Below are 17,408 nucleotides of genomic sequence, written 5' to 3' on the forward strand. Positions count from 1 at the left end.
TGAAGCAAAAACCCACACATATTCTGAGCTGGGAGACTACATTAACAAGTTTAAACCCACAGCACGATACTGAAATAACTTACAAGCTGATGCCAATGGAAGGTGGATGTTTTTCTCTAATAAAGTATATTGCCAATACCTGGAGTAATTACTCCTGGATTTTTGCATGCATTGCTCCATTTTCATGAGTGATTAAGGCCTGGTTTTTAAAGCCAACTAAGTCAATTTTGCTGAGAGCATGAACAAGGCTGGATATGAAGGAAGGTAGGCTGAGATATGAATTTACATTGTGTCAGAGTTCACAGTGAGTGCCTGTGTGTGCTCATCACATTCCTGGATTTCTCAGGGAGTCATATTTGCTTTATCATTTATATTTGCTCCGGGATATGTTTAGTGATCTGTTCACAGCAAAGTTCACCTCAAGGTAACTTGTGCTGCACACACCACAACCCCAGAGGACAACAGGCAAAAGCAGTGCTGGAAAGAGCATTTTGTACTTTCCTTCTCCTCCGCATACCACCCAGAGCCTTTAAAAAGTCCTCTACCCTTGGCAGGTCTTTGCAGGCTTAGAAAAGAGAAGGGTTTCCCCAGAGAACCTTCAGGACCAAAAATAATCAGGAAAGAAAATGTGGGACAGACAAAAAGTGACACAGCTTGGCTCATATCTGTGTACTATTCATCATTCACAACCTCAGAAACTTCTTAAAATATAAGCATCTGAGGCTCATGTTTATCTCTGTGTTCCTCTCTGCCTAAAATGAAATAATTGGCTCTGATGTCTACTTTCTAGTTAGTAAATATGAAAACACATCTTTTACAGATCTTTTACATCTTTCAAAGTATATATCAGTAAAAACCCACGACTTTAAAGATTTCTAAATTGGGATGTGGTTTAAACAGTGGTGTGTTTAGGTCTAACCCCAGTAAGTGCTCTAAACCTGAAGAAATACTTCAAAAAGCTTTTTCATTTTCTAAATAATAATAACTTCCTCACCAGCTCTAATTCCATCCTTCATATAATCACCAAGACATCCCAAACCAAGTTAATAGTGTTTCCTATTTTAGCTATTCCTGAAAGCTGTGTGGAACAGGAAAGAAAATAGGGAGCAAATAAGCAGATAAGAAGCTGTATTGTAGCATGTGGCACTGCTCTAAGATGTGGAAAAACAGAAAAGAAAGGAATGATGCACACAGAGGGAGCTGTGTCTCATGCACCCCTGTTCTGTCACACAGGTTGTGAAAGTCACAAAATGCTGTGCTCCTCCTCCGTTTCTTATCAGCCTCCCAGGGGAACAGCATCCAGCCCTAATTTACAAGCATTTCCTTCTAATAGAGACCATTGTTAAGAGCAAATGTGGTGTGTGCACAATTCCCCAAACATGGGGGTAAATTCAGATAAAGTTGCTCCAGTATGTGTGATTTTTAGCTCATTTTTTTTGTTTCTCTCTTGAGTATTTTCTAGATAGATGATTTGAGACTTCCTACATTAGATTGTTTGTTTTTACAGAGTTGAAAATATTGCATATGAAATGTCTAAATTTTTCCAATCTACGCTTTGTAATCCAAAATAACTTCCCTTTAGTATTGAGTTTTTTCTCTGTGTTGGGCTGCACTAAAACAGAGATCAACTAAGCAATCCTGTAACACTTATGGGAAAGGCACAGAGACAAAGGATGAAAGGAAGCACAATTCCCTATAGTTGGATAAAAATATATACGGGAAAATTTTATCTCAGAAATAAACAAAAGACCAAAAAAATATTGCATCACATGGTTGGTATGATACAAACCCATTATTTTACATACTTAGATTTGAATCTGAGCAAAAACTAGTAAATAAGCAATAGGCATTCTAATTCAGGAGACTGAATAGTTGTTAATACAGATTAATAATAATAAAATATATTTATTAATATGGACATTTCTTCCCTGGAAGTCTTTTCTTTCTTGAGTATTCTACTTTCAAACAACACAATCCTATATTAATTTCCTAATATTTCACAAAGCTGGCCCATCTATTTTCCTAGTGAAGAACAAGATATGCCTCTTGCAAAAAAAACCCAACCAAACAAACAAGCAAAAAAAACCCCAAACCAAACCAACCAACCAACCAAACACACAAACAAAAAAAACCCCTCAAACACTTTTATGTTTGCTTCACACCAGTTCAAGTGATGATAAGTCTTTCCCCAGATGGAAGCACGTGATATAAATAAAAAAAAACTGATATGAGCAGGAGGAAGAAACCAAATCAAAGGAGGAATGGCACCTTAATCTTATTTTTTCACACAGTTAGAATGCTACATCTCATCAGAATATACCAATCTTTAAAGAAAATAATTTTTTGTCCTTTGGTTAGGGAAAAGTATTTATGAAGACTTTTAGGACAGTGAATGAATTGCAGAGAGATGGTCTGAAAATGGTAAAAGCTGGAAATGACTCTGCTTTATAAAGCAAGAGTCCTTCCTTGATTTTTACACAGCAAGAGAACTAACTCAAAAATATTCTTTTTTTTTTTTCTGAAAACCATCAGGTTCTTTTAAGCAGAAAATGAGGAAATTGACCGGATACTCCAGATTGCTGAAGACACCCCAAACCTTTGTGAATGGTATCCCAGAAAGCAGAACAGCCCAAGAGGCACCACGGCCTTCTTTTTGCCACCTGGGAGCAAATGCAGCCTTCTGCACCTGGGTTTGCTCCAGCTCTGCCAAAGCTCCATCCAGGGATGATTGTGATGAGCTTATGGCAATATCTGGATTCTTGGGTTTGTAAACAGTGCAAGCTGTTGAGAAAGAAGGTCAGGATTGTCCCTTTACACCCAAAAATTAGCAAATAACAAAGTTGCCTCAGTGATGGCGGCTTTTAGTTGGAGTCTCTTTTCTTGTCAGTCAGAACCTTTTACAGCTGATTGATAGAAGAAATTAAAGAAAGGTAAGGCATAGTCCTGGATCAAGCACTTGTGATTTCCTTTGGACAGCCTAAAAAGTAAACTGCTAAAACATTTTCATCTCCAGGAGGGGTGGGATAAATCAGTTCCTGCAGAAATATGGGTATCTCTCATTTCAACAATTAATTGACTTTAAAAAGATAAAATTAAGCTTTTTAAGATGAGCATATTTATTATGCTTTAAAAGACACAGTGACCCAATTTCTTTTTAACAGATGGGAAAGGAAAAGTATCACAAAGCTTAGGTGGAATTTAATGGAAAAAAAACAAACAATGGAATGGTCAAAATTTTGCAAGAAAGACCTTTTCTTCAGGCATTCCCACCCGTGTCATGCAGAACCAAGAGGTTCAGATAAACCGCAGATAAACATCAGCTTTTTGTGTACTTTTCTGAACCCAAACACTGAATCTTTTGTTTTACCTTGGCATTATTCTTCACCTTTGCCCCTGAAAAGCTGTAGTAAGTCTCAAAAATTGCACTCAAAAGCAGTTAACTCCATGGTGTGTAGTGAAGGTCAAGCATGACACTCTTTATTTGTATGATTGCATGTGTGTAATTTGTTGATTCCATAAATGCAATTAATATGCTCTTTCCCTCTACATCAACACTTTCCATTATTAAGGCATATGTTTATTGTGACAGAAATCTGTTTCATCTGACAAAATTGCGTCATGGAACACTGGGACAGGCTTCCAATGGAACTCAGAGAGAGTCTTCTGAGCATACTCATAAAAGGAGGGTCCAGGTCCTTGGAAGATTGATTCATTATCTTAGTGTTTTTAAATCCACTCCTCCTTGTATGAGTTTCAAATAAAGGTAGGAGATGCCAAGACAAAAACAAGCAAAAAGGGAGACTTCTTCCTAATATGTACATGTGAAGGTGGAACTATTAGAATTCTTTGTAAAAAATATGGCAGACGTTGTAAGTTCAAAGGGATAATTAGGCAAATTTGTTGAGGGCAAACCGTTTTGGAGACTAAATACGTTGCAACCTTGTCAGGAAACCTCTCATGTGCAATGGCTGAAAGCTGACAGGAAGGCTGGAGGCTTTTATTACACATTTCCTAAAGCACCTTGCTCTTGGCCCCATCGGAGTCAGGACTGCTCTGACCCAGCATGGCTTTTATTCTCTTCTTGTATCCTTATCTTGTTTTAACACAGCTTTTAGTGCTTTTTTATCTCAGAGAAACTAACTTGAAAAATAACAATAATTGCTTCCAGTGAATTCAGATTCTGGTTCTTTTATGACATCATTCACTTTTGAAAGGTAATAATACTATAGACAGGATGCAATTGCTTTTATATAATATTATCAAAGTCCACAACAGGGACTTTTCAATAAAAAAAACTGATTCAAACCCCATTGAGGTCACCGGAAAGAGTCCTGTTCGTTTCAACAGGCTTGGAATCAGACCTTAAGATTCTTTGAATGGAAGTATAATAAAACAAGGAAAAAAATAAAACGAGATGGAAAGGAAAATTATTTCATGTTTTTTCTCCTTGGCAGTTTAATTTTCTTTGCATTGTAACTTCTTTTTTTGCTTGTCATCAGTACAAAAATAACAGTCTAGGGGAAACACCCATATTGTTAAAAATTAGAATTTTAGCAATGCCTAGAAAAGTATTGTATAAAAAAAAAATCCATGTTCAATATATAATAAACCATTCATTATGAGGAAAACTCAGGGATAACCCTTATTTAAGAGAAGAAGAGTACAATAGTCTATTTTCACCCCAAATAAACAAATACTGCACCCACTTTTCACTGTTCACCACTTGGAAAATCCTGGGAGTAAAGGCAGGTTGGATAACTCCAGGAGTAAATTAAAACTCTAGGTTTAGTTCTGCAGACCATTTCTGTGGAACCACTTACATTATTTTTGGATTTGTGGAGGGTTTAGATAAAATAACTACTAAATCAAATAACTTCTGGTTTTGGTCTTGCAACTCCCTAACTGAGCTCACCAGCTTCTGCATCCCTAACCACCATTCTGTCTTTTCCAGTAAGTTCCTTTGTACTTCAGGTTCTTTCCAACACTTGTCCAAAGCCACAGGCCCACCTAAGACCTTCCCAGTGATTTCTATGACCCTTTTGACTCAAGATTTTGTGAGACCAAACTTACTGAACATCTTAAGCTTCTTGAACATCTCAGAACATTATTTTACAATGAGCTTCTAATTATTCACCTCCTCTGAAACCAGAAACTGCTCAATAAAAAGTGCTTCTAACACCAGTCTTTTCAAGCACAAATTGCAGTTTCAGTTTGGTAATACTATACTTGAAATGAAATAATACATTCTTGGAGGTAAGGAACATTTTTCCATAAATTTAGCTTGCACATTGTGGAATGAATTCCCATGCATAAATATTTATAGAAATATTCAAGCTGACAGATTCTCTTCCTGTGGTCCAAAACCAGCTACAGGGAAAAAGGATTGTACAACTGAGCCTTCTGCAGCAATCAGATGTTGAAAATGTGTTTTGAATGATATTCCTTGTTCTGATAATATTAACCACTGAAAACATGCCATGTTTTAGAGGCTCTGAAATTACTTTACCACCCTCAGTTGTGCTCCAAGTCACATGTGGATACGGGACATGAGTTCAGGAAGGAAGAAACCTTTTTACGTGGAATAAACACACTGTAATCCCAGGCACAGACCAAACGATATAGAAAGGCTATTTTTGTAGAATTTCCCTCAGGATATTTCCATCTCATCATCTTCTAATACACATTTTAACATTTATTCTTAATTTCCATTTACTCCCCTACCACCTGAATGAAATGTATTTATCTTTACACAGCCATTCCAGGGCTTATTAACATAATTACATTCATGTATGATTGGCTGGATTATAAATCCACATTACTGTAGCCAAGGGTATTTTCCCAAAAATTATGAAGATAATAATTTTGCATAAAATGCAGTCACCATACCTGTGAGGAAAAGATCTGGCTTTCCCAAGGATTGATCTAACCTGAAAAGCAAATAGGAAATTACCAGCAGAGCAATTACCAAACAACTTAAACTCTGTTGCTAAACACGGGAGCATAATTTACATGAAAATTTACAGTAGCTCTAAACCCAAACCAAAACAAGCAAAAACATGAGACTAGCATGACTTTCTGCACACACAGTCAACAGTTTAGCTTTTTTAAGAGTTTTTCCTCCAAAATCAAACCATATTATTATTTTTATTTTTGTGAGTACTAATATTTCTCAGACTTTCAAGTTGTAACTAAAACATAGTCATCCTGTGTCCTATGTAACCCAATAACAAAGACTATACAAACTATTCCTAGAGCCTCATGCAGGCAGATTTAATATCTATATATGTTGACACAGTAGATTCCATTCAAAAGGATTTTTTTTTAAATTTCATTTAAGTGCCAGGGGAGTTCATTCTGGTGTCCCAGTCCACAGCATTAATTTGTAAAAGAGAAAATCACTTAGAAAAAACAGAAGAGAATAGTTTTGTGACAAAATATTTCAGCTGGAAACCCCAAACTTGGAGAAACCATGTGCACAGAGGAACGTGGGCAGAGGAAAAGTTCCAGATAGAGAGAACAAGCAAAACAGATTTCTCACAGTTGTGGAGAACCACAGTGGGGAAACAGAAAGGTAAATAATTATTTGAAAAGTATTCCTTTTCTGGGAAGAGGAGAGAACAGCTTGGATCACACTATAAACTTCACAGCATGCACCTTCATTTATTTTAATTCCACTTGGTGAAAAAGGAGAGGAGAATAAAGAATAATTGTAAATTTGGTCATAAAAAGGGTTAAAAATCGCTCCAAGTTAAATCCTCCAGATATTGTGCTCCCTGTTGCGCTTGCAATTTTGGACAATTACTGTTCATTAAGAACACATCTCTCCTACAGCCAGCTGGCACTAGAGGAATCAGATATTTCATGAGGTAGACAGGTCCTACCTCCTTTGAAGTTTATGCGAACCATCATGTTGAGGTGTCCTTGGGAGTACTGCTCAATCACATCACGGACATCATACGGCTTCTGAGCTCGCTGGGAAAAGAGGCAGGCAGCAAGTTGAAAGGTTAGTATTGTCCAGACTGGATTTCTATTTCAGACAGACCTTCATTCTGTCTTTTTATCTGCCTATTTTCCTGTCATTTTGCAACAGTTGATGTAATGAATAAAAAAATACGCAGCCATTGTGGGAGTGAATATTTGTTGTGGAGATGAAGCCAAATGATTCCCATTACTGTCAGTTAGAGTCATGTCTTCATGTTACTCCACACTGAGCAAAATATTAGCCCTTCACAGTGTATTTGGGAAACACGAACTTAAGATGGATAATTTATCTGGGACTCCCATGCACAGTATCTCCTGGCTCCTCCCGAAGCCATGTGTTAATCATAATGTCAGGGGACTGAACCCCAGGGACTGGCCCAACTCAGAGTGCTTGGACCCAGAATCAAACATCTCTGAAGACCAGAGATGTCTGGTGACAGAAATATTGCTGCTTGAGGAACAGAGAAGATGGATGCTCTGCATAACTCAGGAGACTGCCGCATGTGGGTTTTGTCTGTCCTCCTTTGTCTTTCATGATACCTTTGAGATCAGAAAAAAAGGTGCAATTAAAATAAAAAGGATAGATAAAATTGCAAGAGAGTGAAATAAATCCCACCTGCCCAGCTATATTCCCATCCTAATGAGAATCCAGGTGCTTCTGCCAAGCTTTGGTTTCTTGCTGCAACTACTGCAGCCAAATTTTGAAACAAATCTGGAGAATTTGGAGAAAGTGACATGGTTATAAAACGTGCAGCACAGTGAAATTTTAGCAAGTAAAATCAATGTATGTGGGGAGGTATCAACACAAATCATGGCCTGTTGGAAAGCCCAGCATTTTGAGAACCCTTGTGGGAAATGTGGGACAAAATGTCTCCCTTTTTGGCTCTGACTCAAGAAGAGAAGGAGGGGGGAGAAAAAAAAGCAAAGGTAAACTGCAAATCTAGTAATTGAAAATTACTGAAAACAGCTCATTAGTAATCTTGTTGTCTGTTTGCACTCTGTCACAGCCTCAGCCAGAGCCATTAGCATGCACCACTGCACACATGCATTGAACACCTACAGTATGTGCTGGAGTCATGCTTGGAAGGCTGCCACACAATCCTAGAAATTTCAAATGAAAGCATGGAACTGGAATGGAAACAAATCATGTGCAATGAATGAAGAAGCAAGAGTTCTTAATGAAAAAATGCCTTCCCTGCAGACAGCACTTATCTGCACCAATACTTTCAGAAGAGTTGTGGCTGTGGAGGTGCATGTGTGCACATTTGAGTGCATCTGGGAGCAGAGGCTTTGCAGGGGAGGGAGGTTTCAGCTTTCAGCTTATCGGTTTTTGGTCAGGTTTTTTTCTCCCCCTTCCCCAGCTCTACATTTTGCAGTTGCTGACACATCATTATTTCTGGCTAGAAAAGCAGCCTATTGTCTTCACCCTGAGAAGCAGTGCCAGTATCACTCTTTAGATGGACTAGGGGGGATGCCTGGAGAGCATTTTGGCTAAATCCCTTGGGACACTCTCTATTTAAACACCGTGCATGGCGAAGAGCCTGGATGTGCTGGGGAGCCTTTCTCTTCCCTCTCCCCAATGGGCTACTATGTGCATAATTAATTCTACTCATTCCCAGTGAAATTTCTTTTCCTCCTCAAAAGAAGTCCTCTGACAGTTATCCCTTTTAGCAAACCATCAGCTGCGAATCCTACAGTTGCAAAATGCTGCAATCCACCTGAGTCCTCCCATCACCTTTCACCAATTTCCCCGACTCTTTTTCCATAAAGATTTAGATCTGGGCATCTTATGTCCTGCCAGACTTTGGCACTATCCCCTGTCATGTTTTTATTAGGAAATGTTAGAATGATACAACTGAAGCCAGGAGGTAATGGGCTTCCAGAGAAGTGTGGTAAATGCAGCACTTGAACAACTCCTTTGACTTTCATTCTGCTCACAATCCCAAATCCTGGCCATCTGAGCTCAGTATTCCACATTCAGCATGCAAAACTAAATAATATTACACAGCTTTGAACTTCCAAAGTCTAACTAGCATGAGAAGTCCTATAAACTCTATTTCTATTTCTTTTCAAGAAAGGACAAAACAAAAGATTATTCCTTCTTCTTCTACTCTGTCACTGACTCACAGAATTATCTCCATAAATTGAGGAAATTCAGTTTTTAAGGTTTGGCGTGACTGCCACTGGCTGACAGCTCCAGAACATTAGGTCTCTGGTAGTTTGAAATATCGTAATTTTTAACCTAACTCGTTTATAAACTGATTTTATTTTACAGAACTAATGTCCCTATTTTCTTCCTTTTTTTTTTTTTATTTCCCATAGTGTTTATATTTCTTTACAATTATATTTACAATATAAATTACAGTAAAAATGACAATTTTTATATATTATATTTATAATATAATCCTACTCTCCTATTTTTTGCTGAGTTTAACAAACTGACTTCTCCTAGTCTTTCAAAAGATAGGGTTTTCTGAAGATACACGTTTGCATGGGATTAGAAAATATATAAGATGTCCTATCTGCCCTAATTTAGAATCTTCTGAATGATGGGATTTTATCTCAGGCTTCTGTCGCTTGCATTTAGGTGCTCAGCTCAAAACTTTATTTTCTTAAAACCTCTTCAAAAGGATTATGAAAAGTCATTAACTTGCAGTCCATCCTCTTGGACAAAAACAGCATGAACCTTGAGACGGAAATAATGAGGGCTTTGAAAATCATTCCAGAAGTCAATTTTTCATTTCCATAGCGTTTCCAACCCGTGGATGATGAGAATGATGATATCAGGATCACACCCCAAACAAGATTTATCATAAGCCTCACTAAGCAGGCAAAATGAAACAGTATTTTTAATGCAGAACATTTAGTTTGAGCACTTTGTTACCTGATTGAGAAAATTAACTGAACATTTCAAAAAGACAGCAAATTTCCAGACAGCAGATGCTCCACAATTGTATAAAATATGACCTATGAGGTCCCTTTCTGGGAAATACATTTGAAAACGTGAGTCACATCTATGAAAGCAACTTTGGACCCACAGTACTTGCCAATGAAGCCTATTGATCTGTCAGCCATGCACAGCACGGGACTGAACATTCCCTAATTGATCAGATGATTGATAACATTCTTGTTATGATCAGTATTTTTGCAGACACCTTGACAGAGGTTTTTTCACCCCAACACCAGTGTTTTCTTCACTTCTGCTAGTGGATGGGCAAGTATAGATTAGTATAGTTAAACAAGCAGAAGCCCAAAAAACAAGTGCAGTAAAAAAAGAGAAGTAAAAAATAATGATGCTGACTCCACAAAGTAAGGGGTTTGTAGCACACTACATGCATGGATCACTGATAGTTTTGCCCACACCATTAAAGAATCCACACTAGGTGAATCCAAGAACCTCAAAAGCACCTTTGACTTGTTACAACAACCTTCACCAAGACAAGTCCACTCTGAGAGTGCCTTCAATGTACCATGAGCTGACGAGATGCACTTGGGATTAATCCTGCTGCTTACCTGAAATTTCCTTTTGGCCACAAAATACTGCATTCTCTTGATGATTTTCACAGCAGTTCTGCATGCTTCAGTCAGTCTTCCAAGGAACACAAACACACACAGACATCAGCTGTGGGGACAGGAGGGAGGAAAAATGTCTCATGGAAGATCCTGACTCCCATACTGAAATGTTAAACTATGTTTTATCTTTACAATACAAAACTGCAGTGTAGCAAGCTGTGAGTGCGTGGATGCTTTGTTCTGTTGCTTTGCCTTCCTGCAAATTGTGGTTCTAAGTATTCAAAACTGATAAGTGAGACAATGAAAGCAGGTGCACAAAGATAATACATGTGGAAGGGATTAGACAGGATTACTGTCCATGCACACAACTGGCATCAGTTTGAAAAATATTAAATGTTTTTAGAACCATGACTGCATTCCTTATTTTGCTTTTACTGAGTGTTTGCCCATGAGTTTTATTACACAGAAATTAAGTCCTTCAAAAAGTACTTTGAAGGGAAGAAAATCAAAGTGTCCTAAATAAAAAGTAAATAAAAATGAACACAATACATCCTCTCAGCACATGTGTGTGTGTCTGTACTGGTATTGGAACACATAATGGGGCATTGTATAACTCAGATGTATCACCTAAAGGATCCTGCATTTGCAGAACATTAATTGTGCCACTTGGCAGACAATTAATTACCACACTTCTTTATGGTGAATTTTGGCAGGGTAGAGAGGAAGCAGGAACATGGTAATTATAAGAATGAGTATTTTCTTGAAGAACTGACTCCTTCCCCATGGACTCCTTTATTAATTCAAAATAAGTGAACTAAAGAAAACAAAATTTTCTTTCCAAGGAAGTTGTATTGTTGGGAAATCTATGTTTTATATGGGCATCATCCTTGACATGTGATGATAATCCCAGGAAAGCTTTCCAGCAAGAATCTCCTGAAAACACAATCTGCTTCTTCTTCCCAGGGTGTTAGCTGGGGAAAAGAAAGTATTGGCTTGACCACCTACTTGGGTGCCACAGTTTAGAGACAAAGTATTTTAAAAGTGGAAAGGTTAGAGTGGACTATTACAAATTGAAGAAAATAAAGGCTAAACAAGCAGGGACTGTGTTGTAAGAATTAACATACTAATTCATTTTTATAATTATTCTTTGGGGGAAACAGTGTTTATCCTAGAATATTCTGAGTTGGAAGGGACCCATCAGGATCATCAAGACAATCTCCTGGTACCCCAATAATCCCACCTGTGCCTAAGAGCTTCTGATTGGGTGAAGATATCATAGCCACAGGCTTTTAAAATAAGCTTTCAGTACCTTTTTCTTGCTCTTCCCACTACAAGTCGCAGAATAACATTAAATATATGCACAAATATCTGTCTGTCCTACCTATATGCCCATATTTAATTTATCTGTGTATATCCATGCAGATATCCACATAAATACACTCACACATGCAAACACATAGAAGACAAAGCAGGGTGAGCATGACTGAAGAACTACTTTTGTTGTACACCATCAGCAACACGGCTGAGGAGGAATCTTTACATTTGTGTAAGCCCATCAAGGGGATTTCAGAAGTGTCACTGATGAGCTAGCAGCAGTTTAGCCTGCAGGACCTTTATTATGGTGGAAAAAAAGCTCTCAGCTTGACATGCAGGGCCCCAGCTGAGCTCCTGTGGCTGCTGACTAGAACAGAGATGACATTCTGCTTGCAAACGGCACAGAATTGACAGAGAAATCTTTGTCAGCCTTTACAACTATTTTTTTTAAGAACCACAAAAGAACCACAGTTTAAGGTTTAGTGGTTAGCCTATCTCCCTTGTGTCGCAGTTAAGATAAAAACTTGAAATTATCCCCTAGAAATAAATTATGTGAAACTTCATATGTATACTTGAGGCGTTTTTTATTAGGCTAATCCAAATGAGATGGTTCAGGCACTGTTTAAACAGGCTTAAATAAACAAGTTTAAAGAAGTCAGAGATGGAACCAAACCAAGACAGTTATTTCATCCCAATTCTCCCATTCAGCACAAATCAGGGCTACAGAACTTTTTCCACTGTGTTATCAAGCTAAAGTTTTCAAAACTATGAGGCTGAACTCTTTGAACTTGATGCACAGCTGAATAGGCCTCATTTTTAGAGAGAGAAGTAATTTATTTGTCAAATACAGCTAAGAAGGTCACCCAACTATCATTCCAGAGCACTTGATATCATCATGTTCCAATTGGCAAAACTCACACCAGTCTCATTGGGAGAAAATTCTGAAATAGAAGTGACTGCTCAGATTTGATGGTCACTGTTGTTAAATTGAGAGTCAGAAAGGTGTGAAACCTGACTTTGAAGGAAAAATACCATGAAAAGGTGCAAATACATATACTGAGACATTTGGATAAGTCATCTTAATTGCCCCAATAAATCCCCAGGGAGCACAGTAGCTCCAGATGAAATAAATTCCTGCTTTGTACAGCAAGCAGAGCTATCCTCCTGATGGGAAGTTGGGGCAGTGTGGCCATGATCCTAAATATTTTTTGGGATTTTAGCCAATTTTCATAGGTTTCTGACCACTAATGTCCATAATGGATAATTACAACTACTACTGACTAGATTACATTTATCCCTGAATGTAGCCCAACACATCTATCCTTCTAAACCTTATATTTTATCCCAAACCCCTGGATTGGGCAAAACTCCTTCAGCCTTGGAGGCGTCGGTCTGTCATGTGCCAGAAACATCCACCAGGAGAGAACAAATGCTCAGGGCCCTGCTTTGGTAGTGCTCAGCAGGAGCACAGCATCACTTGCAGCAAAACCTCCTGGATATTTTAGGATAAGCATCTGATGAGACAACAGCCTGAAGAGGGTGTGACGGACACCACACCTGCACACTCTTTCCATGTGCATTTTCCATGGAAACAATAAAGAAAGGGACAGATCTAAACAGGGATTGCAGTTTCTAACTCCCTCGGGGATGAGGATTTAGCTCCTTTCACAGCCTGGCTCCCAGGCAGCCGCACCTGAGCCCTTGCTCTAGGCAGGAACGGGAGTGGGTGGTTTCCCACACCTCTGTCCCTACAGCAGCCAACCTCTCCTGCCTCCGTGCACCAGAGGGCAGTGGCACACACACACACACACACACACACACACACACACACACACACACACACACACACACACACACAAACACACACGCACACACACACACACAAAAAAAAAAAAAAAACAAAAAAACAAACAACAACAACAAAAAAACCCAGAGATGTTTTCCAGCACATTAAGACGTTTAATTATTTGTTTAAATCTACCCTGAAACACAAGCTTAAACTCTCCTCATAAGGATGGAATCCACACTTAGGGGGGTGGTAGTTACTATTGGGTGGGTTGTTTTGTCTGTATGTTATGCTCAAAAGAATAAAATTAGAGCTTTATTGGCACACAATTCCATGCTTTTTCATCTTTTAACCTAAACAACAGGAAATAATGTTTTGTCAAAACCTTCCCTTAAAGCACTTTGTAAAGGAGAACAAAATTACATTTGAACAGCAGTGATCTGGCTTTGTGAAGGTTATGAGCGCATAAATTAATAGTTGAAGCTTGCAACATCTGTAACTATAATGGATACCATGAAATGTATATTGAAATAACATATCCTTGGATCCATAAATGCTACTGACATCATCTCTGTGTCTTCAATAGGACCCAAGGCAGTGTGTGTTCCTTACCTCTCTGATCCAGAATTTCTCAGCAGGATGCTCAATTTTAAAAGGTCTCACAACTATCCTTAATTACAATGAGTACTTCCTAGTTTGGCTCCTGGGCCATGGCTGTGGTAGGGCAGGAGGAAAGGGAGTGGGTGGTGGTCCTGGATCATGGATGTTCACACAGCCCCACCCTGGGGGGATGCTCAGGATCACTTGGCAGCTACTCTGGAAGTGCTGGGGAAGGGGACCCCTCTCGGCTGTCTCAGCCCCTGCTCTGCAGGTTCTGGCTGTGCCTGTGTGCGTGCAGAGCCTGGTGGGTCAGCTGGGAGCCCAAAGGCCACTGCAGGCTGGGCTTGCTCCTCTGCTCAGGGCTCAGACAGCACTGAAAGGCATCACTTTCAGCTAAAACACTTGAATGTATTTAAGACTGCCCATTTTTCCTCCTTTTTTTTTTTTTTTTTTTTTTTTTTTAACAGCAGAAATGCTGTAGCTTAGGCCAAAGAAGCCAAATATTTTCTTTTTTTGTTGGAAATAATTGAACCAGAGGAGAAAATAGAGATGATGAAATCCAAACAACAGTAAAAACTATCCCACAGGGATGTTTTTATAATCTTCCTTTGATATGGCATTCTGTTTGTAAAAAGCTGGTGTTGACCAGATGTATTCTTTTTCTTCTTCTGTATGGAGTCTGATAACTTCTAGCCTAACATGCTTTGGAGCAATCAGGGAATATTTTAAGTGAAAAAAGACACCTAAATGGACCCTAAAACCAAGCAGAGTTACAACTATTGCAGGCCATGCTGAGGTACAGCTCAAGTCTCCAAACAAGCCTGTTATCAGTGGGATGTATTTTTAGTCCAGTAGCATTTTTAATCATTAGAGTTGACTACAGTGTAGGGATCAGGGAAGGGATTTTGCCCAGGCTGGGCTGCAGGGTGTCTGCAGAAAGTGGAATGTGAATTCCAAACTAGTTTTCCTGACGTTTATTCAGGTGTCATGAATTAGAGGAGTTATTCAATGTAACATCATGAGCTGTGGAAAACAAAGGCCACTTCAGCAAGGCAAATTATAGCTCTCTGTCCCAATTTGCAAAACTGTTTGAGGATACATGCTCACAGTACGTGGGTTACCGGTGAGCTTTATTCATTTGTCAGATTTGCATTGTTTAACAGGAAAATACATGCAGAGTCACACTAACTCTGTTTTGATACCAGTCCCTGGATGGCTGGTAACTCCTGCCCAGAGTAACATACAGCATCATCTACTCTGGAGCTGTCCACTTGGCATTAGTTTTTAAGGCAGCACAAACAGGGACTAGATCAGTGATGGCAACTGAAATGTACAGAAGTTACTTGAGAACTCAGCTGTCCATCTGCCTTTTTGCTTTTCCATCACATTTGATTAAGATTATTCACTTTCCAGCTCTGTTTCTGGGAAGAATATTGATTCCTGGTCCGAACTTTTAATTTGTTTCCATGGGCAATAATCTCAAAGGGGCTGATATTTTATTGGTAAAATATAAAGGAAATCTTATTTGAACTGAAAAAAAAAAAACAGGAAGGGTGGGAGCAGAGAAATCAGAAAGACCACTAAATTAGAGAGCTTCTTGCATGCAGATACAGCAGTTGGTCCATATGAAGTCACACACACAATGCAGACCTTCTATTGCTGGAGAAAAGTGGTGGAGAGACATGGTTCTCATCACAAGGGAAAGGCTTTTATATAATGTTTTAAAACTGAGGGAAGCTGTAATATCCAAATTTTAAAAAAACTCACCTTCCCTATAAATGAAAATATTTTTGCCTTCAGCTAAGCCAAGCCAGACAAAACGCCCTGAGCCTTTTAAACCACAAGTTAAGATAAAGCTGCAGCTTGAGTCTGACATGCAAACACCTGGAACTGTCAGACAATGATACTGATTCCAGAGCTCATCCCAGGCCAGGAGCAGCAGAGAAGTACAACATAAATATAACACCAGAGGTTTACAGTCTTGTAATATTTCATCAAAGGCTTGTAAAGAACAGACACTTCTGGATCATTTCCACCCCTTACATGATGGAAATTATATAAGATGCTATTTGCACTGAAACCTGAGGGAACATTTCAGAAAATTTTGGCACAACTTTACTTTTCCACTTATTCGTAAACACCAATCCACCTCTAAATCTACCTCATCTCTATTGTAATGATATCCTTACCTGAACTTTTTCAAGCCGGTGTTTGGCTCAAAGCTACAAATAAATTAGGATTGGCTCCTCCCAAACAGAGCAGCCTGGAGTCCTATTTGGCTTCACCATGTTCTGCTGACAGTCTCGGTTTGTGAAGGAATGCTGCAGACTCTGCAAATCTCTCCTCTGCCCGTACAATCCCGGGTAGGAAAGAGTACAGAAGTGAGAGAGTACAGCTTGTAAGGGGCTGCTTTCTTGGATCTGGTTGTTTTGCTGAAGATTTTGTGGCATTTGCTGTCTTTACCCACCCACCCATCCAACATACACTGCTGCCTCTGAATTTACTCCAGAACACAGCTGCCTCTACTTCTACTTGCCCCTCTAACCTGACCTTCCCTGAAGTGAAGGGAAAAGAAAGCAGATTTCCTACAATAGGGAATTTAGGTGTAGGGAAGACAGTGCAAGGACAGGACAACAGGTCTGAGGGCAAACTGCCAGAAGAGGAAGAGCTAGGACAAGTTTAGAGGGAACAACAGGCCAGACAATATATTGGCAAAAGCAGCACAGGGTGATTTCTTCAGGTTGTCCAGGAACAGAATAAAGTAAGTAAAAAGCTCCTGAAAATGCTCAGAGGTATAACCTGGTCACTGAATGTGATTTCATGAAGAATAAAAGCCCCTGGACTTGGAGTTGTTTTTCTCAACTGCAGACGGTTTGAGTTTTCAGTTACAAGTTTGTTCTGTAATATTACAAAGTGTGTTTATTGAGAAAGTGGGAGAAAAGCACTGTGTTAGTCCCCTGCTACTTAAAATGCATAATTAAAATGAGTAATTAAGCTTACTACAGAATGCTCTTGTGTCTGGGAGCCCAACTGCCCTTGGACAACAACTCATCTGCTGAACTGTCTCTGAGAACCAAAGTAGCCATTGGATATTGTGGTTACATCTTTCCTCTATTTTTTGCTGGCAGCAAAATAAAAGTCTCTGGTCTCTTTTCTGTCATTTTATTTCTTCCATTCTTTTCTTACAATGTCAGAACAAACAAGATGATGTCAT

General features: G+C 39.0%; 1 pseudogene; it reads right to left on the reverse strand.

Moving 5' to 3' along the window:
- The window catches only part of LOC110472978 (potassium voltage-gated channel subfamily KQT member 1-like), a 433,209-nt pseudogene that overhangs the window by 186,110 nt on the left and 229,691 nt on the right, over positions 1 to 17,408 (reverse strand).

Source organism: Lonchura striata, chromosome 5 (assembly GCF_046129695.1).
Source record: "Lonchura striata isolate bLonStr1 chromosome 5, bLonStr1.mat, whole genome shotgun sequence".
NCBI lineage: Eukaryota > Metazoa > Chordata > Aves > Passeriformes > Estrildidae > Lonchura > Lonchura striata.